This window comes from Myotis nattereri, assembly GCF_964212035.1.
Source record: "Myotis nattereri genome assembly, chromosome: 10".
Classification (NCBI taxonomy): domain Eukaryota; kingdom Metazoa; phylum Chordata; class Mammalia; order Chiroptera; family Vespertilionidae; genus Myotis; species Myotis nattereri.
Window position 1 is genome coordinate 48,708,099 of NC_138085.1, and position 17,164 is coordinate 48,725,262.

At 41.5% G+C, this 17,164-nt stretch overlaps 1 pseudogene across 1 annotated transcript; it reads left to right on the forward strand.

Moving 5' to 3' along the window:
- The first annotated feature begins 3,373 nt into the window (after positions 1-3,373).
- LOC308525893 (neuronal PAS domain-containing protein 2-like) lies at positions 3,374-12,862 on the forward strand (annotated as a pseudogene). The gene is made up of 3 exons: positions 3,374-3,377; positions 5,563-5,633; positions 11,239-12,862. The product of its transcript is annotated as a neuronal PAS domain-containing protein 2-like (transcript).
- The last annotated feature ends 4,302 nt before the right edge of the window (positions 12,863-17,164 follow it).

Genomic DNA, 17,164 nt, shown 5'->3' on the forward strand with positions numbered 1-17,164 from the left:
GAGCAGCAGCAGATAAGAGCAACTGGCAACTGGGAATATCCTTGTTGTCCTCTGAACTAGAATCATGCTGGCAGAAGCTTTTACTAACTAAATTTATTTGCAAGTTCTCCGAAGGGAGTGATCGTATTGCAACCAGGGTCACTTTTCATTACTTTGAAAACAGGTTCCTAGGACCTTGTAAAATATTTGACTTCTGAACTCTATTTAAGTATTTAAATGCTAGTATGTATGTGGTATGTCCTAAATACAAAAAAAATATGAGTTTATTCACTGAAATGGAAACTCCAGTAATAGTTATGATTTATTATAGCATACAGTCTTCATTTTGAAAGACTTAAAGCCTCCAGGAGGTATTTATCCAAAATTAGTATCCAGTAACAACACCTTGGGATATCCCTGTTTTTGGCAGCATCTGTAGCCAGATCTGGTTACAGTTAATAAATTTAATGCTGGAGCCACTGACCTCAGGAAGACAGGTGTCCTCTCCAACAGCAGGTCCATTCTGGTCAATAAGAAATGTGCTTGATTAAATTGTCTTAAGGCCTGGTCTGTTTGCTCAGGTATCTGACCAGCAGAATAGCTTCTTCACAAAGAACTAGTGGAGTTTTCATCTCTTCCTAAATAAGTTGCTCTGTAATTAAATAAGCATTACATTTCCCAAAAGAAATGATCCTTTGGCCGAAACCGGTTTGGCTCAGTGGATAGAGCGTCGGCCTGTGAACTGAAGGGTCCCAGGTTCGATTCCGGTCAAGGGCATGTACCTGGGTTGCGGGCATATCCCCAGTAGGAGATGTGCAGGAGGCAGCTGATCAATGTTTCTCTCTCATCGAGAGTTTCAGACTCTCTATCTCTCTCCCTTCCTCTCTGTAAAAAATCAATAAAATATATTTAAAAAAAAAAAGAAATGATCCTTTGGCTGAATACATAATACCATTAATAAATTATTGAATATATACCTACTATGTGCCAAGCTGGTCATGGAGATACCAAATTTTTTAATTTTAATTTTTTATTTTTCAATTACAGTTGACATATAATATTATAACTAATATTACATTAGTTTCAAGTATACAAACCAGTGATTAGATATTACATAACTTACTAAGTGATCATCCTGATCAATCTAGCATCCTTCTGATACCATACGTAGTTATTGCAATATTATGTAAGTCCCTATGCTGTACTTTAGGGACTATTCTGTAACTACCAATTTGTACTTATTAACCCCTTCCCCTTTTCAAGATCCTCCCAACCCCCCTCCCATCTAGCAACCACAAAATATTCTCTGTATCTTATGAGTCTTTTTCTGTTCTGCTTGTTCATTTATTTTGATTTTTAGATTCAATTGTTGATAGATATGTATTTATTGTCATTTTATGATTTATATTTTTTATCTTTTTTTTTGTTTGTTTTTAAAGAAGACCCTTTAACATTCCATGTAGTACTAGTGTGATGATAATGAATTCCTTTAGCTCTTTCTTGTTTGGGAAGCTCTTTTATCTGTCCTTCAATTCTAAATGATAGCCTTGCTGGGTAGAGTAATCTTGGTTGTAGGTTGTTGCTTTTCATCACTTTGAGTATTTTGTGCTGATCCCTTCTGGCCTGCAAAGTTTCTTTTGCAAAGTCTTATGGTAGTTCCCTTGTAGGTAACTAACTGTTTTTCTTTTGCTGCTTTTAGGATTCTCTCTTTAATCTTTTGCATTTTAATTATGATGCATCTTGGTGTCAGTCTCTTTGGGTTTATCTTGTTTGGAACTCTCTGTGCTTCCTGGACTTGTATATCCACTTCCTTACCAGATTAGGAAAGTTCATCTTTTTTTTTTTTTTTTTTTTTTTTTTTTTACATAGGTGTTGAACAATTTCTTGCTCCCTCTCTTCTCCTTCAGGCACTTCCTGAATGTTGTTATATTTGAAGTTGTTCCAGAGACGCCTTGTGCTATCCTCATTTTTTTGGATTCTTTTTGCTGTTCTGATTGGGTGTTTTCTGCTTCCTTATCTTCCAAATCTCTGATTTGATTCTCTGCTTCATCTATTCTACGGTTGATTTCCTGTAATGTATTCTTCATTTCAATTAATGTAGTCTTCATTTCTGACTGGAACTTTTTTATGTTTTCTAGTTCCATTTTTATGTTTCCTATCTCTTTGTTGGAGTTCTCAATGAGTTTACTCTTCTCCTAAGTTTGTTGAGCATCCTTATAACCAGTGTTTTGACCTCTGTATCTAGTAAATTGCTTGTCTCCATTTTGTTCAGTTTTTTTCTTTAGTTTTGTTCTGTTCTTTCATTTGGGACATGTTTCTTTGTCTCCTCATTTTGGCAGGCACCCTGTGTTTGTTTTATGTGTTAGGTAGAGCTGCTACATCTACTGAACTTGGTAGAGTGGCCTTATGTAGTAGGTGTTCTGTAAGCTCCAAAGGCATAGCTTCCCAGATCACCTGTGTGAGCTGTGTGCACCCTCCTGTTGTAGTTGAGCCTTGATTGCTGTTGGCATATCAGTGTGAGGATTTTTCCCACAGTCTGATTGCTTTCAAGGACTAGCTCTGACCACCATAGAGGTTCAGCTATGCAAGGGCCAGTCCCACAGAGCAGGACTTACCTCAGGGGAGCTCCAGTGCTTGCTGAGTCCTCTCCATGAGTGTGTCCCTGATGGAGGAGGTTGGGTGGCACTTTAACATATTCTGAAGCTGTTCACAAGGGGCGCTGGCTCTGGAGCCTCCCGGGAGGTATAGGCCAAGGTCAGCCTCCCCCTCTGCCCTGCCAGAAGCCACCTGGCATGAGCTACAAAGTGATCTGCAGATGGCGGCTACTTGTGCTGGTCTTGGAAGTACCCCAAAGAGGCCAAGCTAAAAACCAAGGCCAGTTGCTGCTACTGCCAGGCCTGAGGCCACTTAGTGAGAGATATAGGGCACATAGAGGCCAGATGCTGTTCATTTGAGAGATTTTGGAAAAGTGTGAAGCATGAGCCACGAGAGGCCATTCGTATGGAAAAGCCTCTGAAAGCAGCTTGGAGGGGCTCATAAGTTGGGTGGGGCAGGATTTCAGGGAATCACCAGGATGGGGCCAAAAATGTTAGCCAGGGTGATGGAGACTCAGATATGGCACCTCTCTACTGGCTCAGTGGGACATGAGGGCTCTGAAAAGGAACAATGGCTTTTGTCAGCACTTTTGTCCGGGAGAAAACTGCCCATCCAGCTCTTGCCTGATGCCAGACAATTCAGTTCCTTTCCATATATCCCTGGTGCCCCAGCACTGGAGCTCAGAGCAAGTGAATCTGAGTACTGTATTTTTCAGTGTATAAGACGCTATTTTTTTCTAAAATTGTTATGAAAATTGAGGGGTGTCTTATACAGGGAAGTCAGCCGAGGAGGGAACCGCATGGGTGCGTAGCTGCCCATACTTTGTCAAACAGGCTTCCTCCAATCACGAGCCTTATTATTATTGATATCAGCTGATGCTGTAATTGGAGGGGGAGGTGGAGAGTGCGCAGATGCAACAGGGGCCAGAGCCTTCAGAGCCCATAAAGATGTAAAGAAAAAAAGATAAATACCAGTAAGCGATTGTCTTACTTGGCAAAATTCAAACTGAATGTAATCAGCTATGCAAAAGAGCATGGAAATAGAGCTGCAGAGAGACAATTTGGACCTCCTCCCACTGAGTGTATGATCAGACAGTGGAGAAAACAGGAAGAACAACTATTTAAAAGATGCCAAAAAAAAGAAGGCCTTAAGAGGAAAACCAGTAAAATGTTTAAAATATTGATTTCTTAATTTTGAATTGGAAAAGTGGGGGGTGTCTTATACACAGAAAAATACACTAAGTCTGTGCAGGCCCTTTATTTACCTTATTTATTTTTATTTTATTTTTTAATTTTTTAACTTGACTTACGAGTTTAATTCGTTCCAAGACCAAGCTCTTTAAGGAGCTAGTTAAGGAGCTCGTTAACTCAAATTACTCTATCAACTCAATGCAAAAAATCGGCCGAGAGACAGCTGGTATCTCAAAAAACTCGTTAGTCGGGACACTTGTAAGTCAAGGCCCCACTGTATTTTTATTGATTTCAGAGGAAGAGAGAGGGAGAGACAGATAGAAATATCAAGGATGAGAGAGAATCATTGATTGGCTGCCTCCTCTACTACTCCTACTAGGGATTGAGCCCGCAACCCAGGCATGTGATCTTGACCGGAAATGAACCAGGACCCTTCAGTCCCCAGGCCTATGCTCTATCCACTGAGCCAAACCGGCTAGGGCTGTGGAGGCCCTTTAAGTGAAATGCCTGGGACTCCAGCAGCCCTCCATCTCACTCAGCCACCATCCCCACTGGTTTTTGCAGCCAGAAGTTATGGGGATTTTTCTTTCTGGCCTTGGAACCCTGGGTTGGGGGGCCCGTTGGGGGGCTGGGACTTCTCATTCCTGGAGGGGTCCTCTGAAGCTGAGATTTCCCTCCCAGTTTTTATCCACCACAGGTGTGTGTGGGACCAGCATCTCCACCCCCTCCTATCAATCTCATTGTGGCTTCTTTTTTATATTCTTAGATGTAGGACTTCTGTTCAGTTAGATTTCAGGCCCTTCTGAATGATAGTTATTCTGTAGTTCAGTTGTAATTTTGATGTGGTTGTGGGAGGATTCAAGTACCACATTTAGTTATGCTATCATCTTGACCAAAAGCCTGGAGATACAAAAATTAAGGACAAGGAATGTATTTCATCAAAAAACTCAACTTAGTAGCTCAATACTTATTGGAAGTTTTCAGATTAGATGTTCAGTCTATATTTTATTCACCTAGCTCAATCTTCAAAGCCCATTTCCGGTCTTCTCATTCATTCATTTAGGAAAATGGTATTTGGTCACCAAAACTGTTTTAGGCACTATAATGATGAAGTTGAGGATGATATAATTCCCACCACCACAAGCTTATAGCTTTATAGAGTGGTAAGCAAGATAGACAGGACCAGATTGTGGAAGATGTTATAAGCCAGGCTAACCAAGAAGTATGGGTTTTATCCTACAGCCCTGGGGAGCTATTAGACAATCTTAACACATTGCGCACCAATAGTTTTATTGCTAGCTTTACCCAGTGGCCAGGTAAGTTTCTATTAAATGAGTACTAAAAAACATTTTACAAAGTATCATTCTTTAAAAAGATATTAGCTTGTAAGAACACGTAATAAATAACTTCAAAATGCAATGGGTATTTAATTTTAAGGTGTGCCTTTAACATTTATGTAAAACACTGTGTAATATGAAAACACTAGAATGCTTGTGATCCGCCCGCTTAAGAAAGAGAGAAGCATAATTAAGTCTGCATTTTAGAAAAATCAGTTTGTCAATGACAAGGAAGTTGGATAGGAAAGGAAGAATAGCTAGAGGGAAAGAAACCAGAGGGGAGGGAAACTCAAATTCCTAAGCTATTGAAGATACAGAATAACAAGATTTTAGTAACAAATTGATGGAGGGAGAGGATGAAGTCTAGGATGACTTCTAAGATTCTGATCTGGGTCACATTAGCAGAAGGAGGAACAGGGTTAGTGGGGAAATAAATTCATTTTGAACATGTTCTGTTGTAGGTGCTTTTGGAATATTAGGCATCACCATCAAGTTTGCTGTTGTAGATGTTTATCTGAAACTCATGAGAAAGGTAAGGGTGGGAGTTAAGGGTTCAAGAGTCAGACCTTACAGATTGTAGCTGAAAAATGATTATGAATGATATTGCCAAATCTGTAGCCATCCCATACCACTCCCTAGTCCCAAATGTCTTGTATTCACCCAGCATTCATGTTTTATTATTCATTAATTCATTTATTCATTTGGTTGAGCAATACATATGGACTCCAGTATTATATTCCAGATGATATAAAAGACTCCGGGTTTATACTGATGACTCCCTACCTGAAGGATCTCATAACCTGACTGTTGTTTGTAAAATGTTATCTTGGAGGCAAGACTCTTAAGGACTGAGCACTCCTCCAGGATGTAGTATATGCACCGAATCAGAGGCTGCTATATGGTGGTGTGTCCAGTAGGAAGAAAATATGTGCCTAGAAACCAAGAATTGGACACAGTAGTGGCTCCATTTACTGTCACTCCCAGTGACCCTCTGGAGGATTTTGTGTTTCCCATCCTTGCAAATCTGGGCTCTGCAGAGTTGGAGGGACTCATTAGGGAGTGCAGTGTTGTCAGTGGACACAGTGAACTATAAGCTGTGGCTGCTGCTTAGGCACTTTGGATCCCTGTGTCCAGGGACCAACAGGCAAGAGTAGTCACCAATCCTGGTGGGTGTGGATCAGTTGGTTGGAGTGTCATCCTGTAAACCTAAAGGCCATGGGTTCAATTCCCAGTCAGGGCACATATCCAGGTTGAGGGTTTGATCCCCTGTTGGGGTGTGTGTGGAAAGCAACCAATCAATGTTTCTCTCTCACATCAATGCTTTTCTCTCTCTCCTTCTCCCTTCTTCTCTCTCTAAAATCAATGAACATACTTGGGTAAGGATTAAAATATAAACAAACAAACAAATAAACAAACAGACCTTCTTGGCAGAGGTCCTTGTACCTGATCAGCAAGTGGAAGCAGGGCTCCTGTTACACAATGAGGGCAGGGAGGCGTATGTGTGGAAATCAAGTGACTCACATGGGTGCCTCTGGCATTCTGTTGTTGGACTGTGACCTTGAATGGACAGTGCAGCAATTTCAATCAGAAAAGGGTATGGTTAACAAAAGCTCATACCCCTCAGAATGGAGGAACATGGAGGAGCTGCTCCATGAACATGTGCAGAGAGGTAAATCTGTGCAGCACAAGGATGGACTGTGGCAATCATGAATAGGTATGCTGTTCGAAGGTCCCTGCAAGAACTTAGTGATTGTCTACAAAGGGAGCAGTTAACAGCCCCAAGTTGCAGCACCTTTGGGATCTGCTATAGTATTTGAGCTGAGGCCATGATTTTCCCCAGCAGTACCCAGCCAATGACAGCATGCCAAAGACCTGCCCAACACCCTCCCTCACATTTGGGAACTTCTCTACTCAAACTCTAACTATGGGGTTCCAACAAGAGCAACCATGCTCCAATATGTTCTGGCTCCTTCAGCCAAGATTGATGGTTTAAGAATGGGTGCCTGACCTAAGCTAGGCCACTCATAGTCCTTCCCTTGGATTTTTTTTTTTTTTAAACTATAACTTAGGCCCAGCCAGCATGGCTCAGTGGTTGATTGTTGGTTTATGAAACAGAAGATCACGGTTCAATTCCTAGTCATGCCATATGCCCAGGTTGTGGGCTCAATCCACAGTGTGGGGCGTGCAGGAGGCAGTCAATCAATGATTCTTTCTCATCATTGATATTTCTATCTCTTTCTCCCTTCTTCTCTGAAATCAATAAAAATATCTTACATTAAAAAAAAAAACTGTAACTGAGAAGAGATTCTCTCTAGTAGAGGAAAGTGTAAGAAGTAGACTCAGGAGTTGTTGGTTTCTGGCCATGTGAAGAAGTTAACACACACAGAAGCATAGAGACAAAAGACAGAGAGTGCGTGCAGCATTCAAGTTCTTGATGTCCAGCTCCACCCAACTCTCCGAGGGTTTGATTATTCCAGTCTTTTCCTTCTGTTGAGTAAGATAGTTGAGTATGCTTCCAATAAGTATTCTAATAGAAATCAGATGCCACTTAAGTTCTGTCACACATTTGCACTACCTCTAGAGCAAAGCTAACCATTTTATATTAATAGTTATCACTGATTGAGCTAAAGGTTTATTATATTCCAGACACTGGTCTAAGCACTTTACATATATGAATTCATTTTGTCCTCTCAGCCCTCGTGAGTCTACCCAAGTACTCTCTCTCTCTATTGCTTTCCCCAATTTACATATAAAGAAACCAAGGCTACTTTATTTATTTATTTTACTGATCTTAGAGAAAGGAAGGGAGGGTAAGAGAGCACTATCAATGTGAAAGAGAAACATTGATTGGTTATTTCCCAATGGGCTCTGACCAGGCATTGAACTGCAGCCTTGGTATGTGCCCCGACCAGGAATCGAACCTGCCACCTTTGGCGTATGGAACAACGTTCCAACCAACTAAGTCACACCGGCCAGGGCAAGGATACTTTATTTTTTTAAATCAAAAATAAATAAGAGATTCTACTGCATATCCTTTTAATAGAGGCTCTGGAGAGCAAACTTTGGAGATGTACAATCTTTAGCATTTTAGTCTTTAACCCAGTGATGCCTGCTCAGATTTGAGGCTTGAGCAAGACAGGTTTTTTATTGCAAGTGTCCTTTAGCACCTCAGCAAGGCCCATTTTTAGAAATAGGGAGACTAGCAATATACATGAGCAAACTAACAATTTTCTACATATGTACATTTTGGAGTCTTTAAACTGGGACTCAGGTTTGACGAGTACTTACATGGGTAGAACATGTAAATAGAGATAATCCTGGAAGTTCAGTAGTGACTTCTAAAAAGCCAAATACCTCCCTCACTGAGGCCTGAAATCCAGTGACAGTGAGTTCTTTATGTGAAGTATCCACACAACCTCTACTGTCTTTTAAAATTAAATACTCTGGAGAGGTATAATTAAGTGCATAATAGCTTCTATACCTCAAGGGTAAGAGGAGTAAAAAGGATGGGGAAGAAGGAAGAATGGAGAGGCCTAAAGTAGCAAAAGGTATGGAAAAGCCTTCCAACCCCACTTCTGTTAGCACCAGGACCCTACCTCTAGAGCAAAGCTATCCAACAGAAATAGAGTGTGTGCTAAATATTTCATTAACATTTTTCTGTCAGCCACATTAAAGTTTTTTCTAAAAACAGATGAAATTAATTTTAATATTTATTTAAACCAAAATATCAAAAATATTATTTCAGCATGTAGCCAATTAAAAATTATTGATAAACTATTTTACATTCATTTCTTTCATATGTCTTTGAAATCTAGTGTATATTACATGCACAGCAAATATCAATTTGTATGCTACCTGTATTTAGATTTCATAAAATTTTCAATTGAAAATGTAGTTTCATATACTAAGTTGTTCAAAATATACTTAAACCTAAAATATATATATATATATACACTTTTCCAATAACTGAATCAAATATCAATTTTTAAATTTAATTTTAAACTAATTAAAATAAAAAATTCAGTTCCTTGGTCACAGTAGCCACACTTCAAGTGCTCAGTAGCTATGGATAGCTAGTAGCTTCCATATTAGACAACACAGATAAAAAACATTCCATCAGGGCAGAAAATGTTATGGGACTATGAGCTCTGGGTGGTTCTTTGGTGTACAGTAAACTTCACTTACTACTTGGCGGGGCAGAGTAAGGGAAGTGGGTTATGTGCATAAAACAGGTTCCCTAACTTTTCAGAAGCCTTGCTATGCTTCTCCCTTCACTCCCAAAGACTTCTCTAGGTCCCCTCCCCCATGCTGCCCACCCCTATGCCAGCAGACCAGGGAAGAACAAGAACTTGAGTCAGAGGTCCCAGTTTTAATCTCAGTCATCACCAGTTCACTATCAACAATTAACTTCTCTAAACATTAGTTTTCTCAAACATTAATTGACAATAATATTTTAAGGATTGTCATAAGGAGTAAGTGATGTAACATGCACAAGACATTCTGCACAATGCCTGCAACATAGGAAAGAATAAAGGGTAAATACAAAACTCTGTATATAGTTTTGTATATGCTTCCACAGTTTCCTGCCAACCATGCCTGGTTATTCCTTGATATTCTTAAACTGGGCAGGAGTTAGTCAGGTGGGGATTAGAAGTGGAGAAGAGCCCTGTGTTTAATTTATGAGCAATTTTTGCTGCTACAGTTATCATCAGCCTTTCCTTCCCTGTTTATCAGTTAAGATGGCTTTTGCTCTTGAACTCCCAAGACCCACATGGCTCCGTCTTTCTACTCCGAACTACAACAAATGATTAACCTCACAAAACAGCCATCAACATTCTTTCCAAGGACATCTATGACCTCATTAAGTCCAAACCCACATTCTCCTCCATCTCTCTGCAGTGTGTAACACTGTTGCTTCTCCTTCCTTATCCTGGTTCTTCTCTAACATTGATCCCACAGACCATTCCTCCTCTGTTTTTTGCAAGGCAAACCTTCTCTTCACTGCTCCCTAGGCCTGAGCCTTCCCCAAGATAGTCTTATCTATTCCTAGGCCCCAGCTCAGTGTCCCTAACCGGAGAACTTCTAAACCTGTACCTCCAACTCCCACTTTAGATTCAGGCCTAACTCATTGCTCCCTGCTGGCTTCTCCTGCATGACCCACCTCTGAGTTCATTCTTGTTCCCTCAAACCAAGTTCCCAGGGAACCCAGGTTCTCTGGTTGCTATGAATCCCAAGCTCATGTGCCACATCCTATGCTAGGCACCTCATTCAATCCTCCCAACAACTCTGTGAGGAGGGACCTGCAACCTGCATTTTTAAAGCTGGAAAAAGAAAAGACTCAGAAGAGGAAGAAACCAAAACCTAGGCCTATGTGAATCCAGACTTTGCTGTGAGAGTAGCCTGCCTCCCGCAGGAGCCCAGGGATGCATGCTGTGGTGGCCATGGAGAAGCTCAATGCGCCCTCTCCAGCTCCAGCTCCAGCTCCTAGGGTGGCAGCAGGAGGTGCTTCTCCCTGGCCCAGTTGATGCCTGGCCTCACAGGACCACCCTGGCCCACTCCAAGGAAAAACTGCATCAAAAAAATAATGGGTGAAGATGAGGACAGGGCAAAGAGAGCTTTTCGAAACAAGTCTGTTATGTACATAAAACAGGTTCCCTAACTTTTCAGAAGCCAGGACCAGTTCAGCTAGCCTTGCCGTGTGGCTCAGTGGTTGAGCGTTCATCTGTCAATGAAGAGATCACTGGTTCAATTCCCGAAGGGCATATGCCCAAGTTGCGGGCTCAATCCCAAGTAGGGGTGTACGGGAGGCAGCCGATCTATGTTTCTCTCTCTCTATCCTTGTCCCTTTCTCTCTCTCTAAAATCAGTAAAAATGTATTTTTTAAAAAGAAAAAAGAGGCCAGAACCGGTTTGGCTCAGTGGATAGAGTGTCGGCCTGTGGACTCAAGGGTCCCGGGTTCAATTCCAGTCAAGGGCATGTACCTTGGTTGCGGGCACATCCCTGGTGGGGGGCGTGCAGGAGGCAGCTGATCGATGTTTCTCTCTCATCGATGTTTCTGACTCTCTATCCCTCTCCCTTCCTCTCTGTAAAAAATCAATAAAATATATTTTTTAAAAAATAATAATAAAAAATAAAAGAAAAAGAAAAAAGAGCTTAGCTCTATGCTCCCTGACAATACAGGGGAAATGGACAAAACTACGGCGCTAGAAAAAGTCATCAGATTTTTGCAGAATCACAGTGCGGTCTCTCAGGGCAAACAGAAATCTGTGATATTCAGCAGGAGTGGGAACCTTCCTTCCTCAGTACTGAAGAATTCACAGGGCTGATGTTGGAGGCATCAGATGGCTTCGTCATCACCATGACGAGGGAAAGCAGCATTCTCTACTTTTCTGACGGTATCACACCTCACCTGGGGCACTTACCGTAGGATGTCATGGATCAGAATTTGTTAAATTTCCTTCCAGAACAAGAACTTTCAGAAGTTTATAGGATGCTCTCTTCTCATGTGCTTGTGACGGATTCCCCCTCCCCAGGATACTTAAGATCTAACAATGATTTAGAGTTTTATTGCCATTTTCTCAGAGGTAGCTTGAACCCAAAGGAATGTCCAACTTATGAATAAATAACATTTGTAGGGAATTTTTCTCCTACAATGATGTGCCTAGCCCCTCCTGTAACAGCTTTAACAATGCCCTTTCAAAGCCTTGCCAGGTGCCACTTGGAAATTGGTCTGATTCATTATTACCGTTCCCCTAGCAACATCACAGTTATTAAAGGAAATGTGCATAGTTGAGGAATCTTCAAAGTAATTCACTTCAAGGCATAGGTTGGAATGGAAATTCTTATTTCTGGATCACAGAGCCCCTCCAACCATAGGATACCTGCTTTTTGAAGTTTTGGGAACCTCAGGCTATGACTACTACACATTGATCATTTGGAGCTCCTGGCCAGGTGCCACCAGCACCTAATGCAGTTTGGCAAAGGAATGTCATGTTGTTTTTAATTTCTGACCAAAGGCCATCAGTGGAACTCCCAGCCCAAGTTCATCGTGTGCACAGACTCAGTGGTCAGTGATGCAGTTGTCCGAGTGGAAAGGAAGCAGGAGCTGGCTTTGCAAGATCTGCCATCCGAGGTCATCCATCCTTTAGCAAGGGCTCAAGCTGGAACCTCAGCAGCACTTTAATGCTCTTGACGTGGGCACCTCAGACCTTAACACAAGTCACTCGCCATCAGCATCCTTAAGACGTTCCCATAAATCCTTGCACACGGCCATGTCACAATCCACTTCCACTCTAAGCAAGTAGATGGCAGAAGCTAGCACCATGGCTGTGCCAAGATTGGCTACCCTGCTTCAAGAGCTCCTTGTGCCAGGGCTCAGCCAGGCAGCCACGATGCCAGCTTCCTTACCTGTTCCATCGTACTGTGACCTCGCACAGCAGCTCCTGCCTCAGACCTTTTGCAGAATCCACCTACCCCCCAGCACAGTTTCCAGCACAGTTCAGCATGTTCCAGACCATCAAAGACCAGCCAGAGCAGTGGACATAGAATTTGCAGGCCAACATCTGGTGGCAGCAGGAGGAGCTCCACAAGACCCAGAAGCAGTTTTGACTGGTCCAGGACTCTAACATCCAGATGTTTCTGCAGCAGCCTACTATGTCCCTGAGCTTCAGCAGTGCCCAGCAGCCTGATGCTCAACAGCAGCTCTCATGGAGGTCAGCCCCAGGGGCCCAGTCCCCACTCATGTTCTTTCCAATCCCTTAGGACAGTGGTCAGCACACTCATTAGTCAACAGAGCCAAAAATCAACAGTACTTCTTCAAAATAGACTCACCCAGGCCGAAAACTGACTTCTGCACATGGGCCACGAAGTTTCAATCGGACTGTATGCGCGCCCGCACGTGGTATTTTGTGGAAGAGCCACACTCAAGGGGCCAAAGAGCCGCATGTGGCTCGCGAGCCGTAGTTTGCCGACCACGGCCTTAGGACTACCTTCCATAATTCATTCAATGGATTGACACTCTCTGCTGGGATAACTAGTATACCATCTACCCTATAAAGGTTTGCAGTTTAGTGAGGGAGACAGAGAAGATAAAATGGTATGGCAAGTGCTATGATATGGTCCTATGGGAATGCATACAGGAGGCACCTAACTCAGCCTTTGAGGCCAAAAAGCCTCCATCAGAGAGAAAACATCTATGCTGGATCAAGAAAGACTAGTTGGAATCAGAGAGGAAGAGAATGGAGTAGGAAGGATCATCCCAGGCAGAGGGAGCAGTGAGTGCAAATGCCTGAAAATAGAGAGAGAGAGAGAGAGCTGGAGGCTGCAAGCAGTTCTGTGTGACAAGTGCCAGGGCAGCAGCCTGAGACTGAGGTGAGCATAGGTTAACTAGTATCTAGGTTGAGAGTACAGGAAACCATTAAATACTTTTAGCAGAGGAGAGGCAGCTTCAGATATGCATGTGAGAAAGAATTACTCTGGCTGCAATATAGAGAATGGACTTGAGAAGAGCCCGAAGATGGGAGGGCAGGGAGACCAATTACGCGGCCACTGCCAGATAAGAGATAATGACAGTGCAAATTAAAGTAGTGGCCCCCTAGATGAGGAGGAGTAGAGAGAAATCCAGATTGGAGACTGTACAGATGATTGATTACCTGCTGTTAGATGTGGAAGGCAGCTAAGGAATTAAAGACAATGTTCGCATTTGGAAGTAGGCAACTGTATGGATGATGGTAGAGTCAATTGAGAGGGAGACACAAAAAGGACAAGTATAGAATATTGATGGATTCACTTGGGATTTGCTGAGTTGAGGTGACTGTGGGAGACCCAGATCAGGATGTCAGATAAACAATAATCTGTGGGTTTGTAGATCAGAAGTAGAAACAGTTGGGATAGAGACAGAGGTTTGAGTTTCATTAGTGGTAACTTAAGCAATAGGACTATATAAATAGTCCAAAGGGATATAAAGTGAGAAGAAAAGCAACCTGAAGAAAGAACTCTGAGGCATACCAACATTTAGGAAGTAAATAGAAAAAGAAATATCTTAAAGAGGATTGAGAAATCAGAGAAGCAGGAGGGAAACCAAAAAAGTGTAGTCTTGTAGAAGCAAAGACAGGAGTAGAGTTAAAGATGCTGAAAGTATAACCAGTTTTAACAATAGAGAGGTTATGGGCTCCCTCATTGAGAGCAGTCTAAGTTGAATTTGGGTGGCAAAAGCCAGTCTACAGTGGGTTGAGGAGAGATTGGATTGTAAGCAAATGTCGATGATAAAACACAACTCCTTCATGATATCTAGTTGATGCCCAGCCAGCATGGGTCAGTGGTTGAGCATCAACCTATGAACTAGGAAGCCACAGTTCAATTCCCGGTTAGGGCACGTGCTTGGGTTGCAGGCTTGATCCCCAGTAGGGGGAATGCAGGAAGCAGCCAATCAATGATTCTCTCTCATCATTGATGTTTCTTTCTCTCTCTCCCTCTCCCTTCCTGTCTGAAATCAATAAAAATAGATATTTAAAATGATATCTAGCCCTAACCGGTTTGGCTCAGTGGATAGAGTGTCAGCCTGCAGACTCGGGTCCCAGGTTCGATTCCAGTCAAGGCATGTACTTTGGTTGCGGCCACATCCCCAGTGGGGAGTGTGCAGGAGGCAGCTGATCAATGTTTCTCTCTCATCGATGTTTCTAACTCTCTATCTCTCTCCCTTCCTCTCTGTAAAAAATCAATAAAATATATTTTTAAAAAAGAATGGGCTTCCTACAATATCTTTTAAAAAAAGATATCTAGTTGCAATAAGTTCATTGTGAAGATTAAATGAGATGATGAAACTAAAGTTATTAGCACAATGCATGACACATAATAATTCAATAAATGTTAGCTACTACTATTATTATATTAAGGAATATATTTTAAGAAAGAAGAGAGACCTTGGTAGCTATAAGGAGATAAGAGTTTAAGAAGGATTATTTTTTAAGGTCTCTCTCCTTACCAAATTGAAAAAAGAAAAAGAAAAAATCTTCAAAAACCTCATCAAAGAAATATGTGTAAGTGATTCAAAAAAGCAATAATTGAGTGTAAGGTGGGGACAAAAACAACAAAGCAACACTCCTCTGAGCCATTCTTTTCCAGGCCAGAGGCAACCATTTTGGACTGCTTCTGTGTTGTGGTAATTTCCACATCGCTAATTAACTCCTAACATGACCATTTCTTGATTTATCAGCCTAGATGATTAACTTTCTGATATGCTGAATGAGAATTTAGTTTGCATCTCTCTGTTTCCCCTCTTTCACCCCAAATGGTTGTATCACCAATCTTGGTTTCTCCATTGGCCACCTTCAAAACCTATGTAAGCTCCATTTTTAATTCCATTAATCATAGATAGCATTTCTTGACTGCCCACATGTAAGATGAGGATGTTAGTAGTCTATGCTTCCCATCATCTTTCAAAGGGAAAGGTTTGTTTCTGTTTTGTTTTTTAAACGTGGGAGATACCTGGTTAGGTTTAAATAGAAGGGAAGCAATGAAGTAAACAATAGAAGATAAATGACAAAACAGTTGTTGGCATGAGGTCCCTGCAGAAGGGAGAAGATGAATTCTCCTCCATAATGGCATCACCAATTTCCTAGCACAAATCTTAGAAACTTCTGAAATATGTGAAATTCTTTTGCACCCTGGATCCAATCATCTATAAAATTACATATATTCCATCTCTTCAATTACCATCTTTCCATTCTTTCCTCTTCTGCCCATGTTTTTTTTTATTATTATTATTATTATTTTCAGACTTGTTCAAAATCCATAGTCTGGCTCTCAAGACCTTCCACAATATGATCCCAGCCCAGCATGGGTTAATGGAAGGTTCCACCAGGGAGGAGTTGGGTGGAGGACAGGGGCAAATGGATTGTGTTTCCCTGGTTCAAGCATAGTTCCTCAGGCCCATTCATTCAACAAGAGCTTCAGGGCCCTTCCAGAAGAGGTAGAGACTGGTTAGGCACCCCAAATATGTCTATTGAAAATTCAAATAACCATAGCCTGGCCTCTAGTTCAGAAATTCTTTTAATATGTCCTTTAGAAGTTCACCAAAAAAGAAATACAAATAGCCAATAAACATTTAAAAGTTCAACGTCACTAGTCTAGAGTGGTAGCTATGAAAAAAGGTGTGTACCATTTTTTTAAGGACTTCCTTTGTATCCAGTATTAAATGAATCAACAGCTGGACAGTTTAGCTGGCAGCTTCTTCCCCCACCCCCTTCTGGTCTGAGTCTTTTGGGGAACTGGATATGCCTGGAATAGGGCACTAACTACGGAGAGCATGTGAGGCATGTACCTCTGTGTCACAGAAGCTCTGACACTGAGCAAGATTATTTTTAGAGGTGACCTTCTAGGTTCCAAGGAAAAGTAAACAGACAGATGCACATGATTTCCTCTGAGAGACTCCTGGTAAACAAATTGGCATGCATACACTTGCTATTATCATATGTTCTGAACCCAGGTCTCTTAAAGAGCAAGCTCAGGTGAAAAACTTTATTGAGAGCTCATAACCACCAGGATGAAGAGAGGAGTAACTGAGTGACTAGTTCACAGCTTTTAGCTACTCAGAAAATTGCAAGTGGAACAACTTAGTTATTCCAAATTCTTGGGGGAAATGTTGTTCTAAATAGTTTCAAACTTCCACGTGAAAATATTGCTAAAACTTATTTAATTTCTTTTTATTTTTCATTCTATTTGTTTTACCTTTGTTTTTCTTTTTGTGTGATGTGTTTATTATTTTAAGTAAACATTATAAAAAAATCTTGCCCCTTAATACTTTGCGGTATACTCTTTAAAATATACATATATATATATATATATATATATATATATATATATATATATATATTTGTTTACAGAGAAGAAGGGAGAGGAATAGAGAGTTAGAAACATCGATGAGAGAGAAACATCGATTCAGCTGTCTCCTACACATCCCCTTACTGGGGATGTGCCCGCAACCAAGGTACATGCCCTTGACTGGAATCGAACCTGGGACCCTTTGGTCCAAAGGCTGACGCTCTATCCACCGAGCCAAACCGG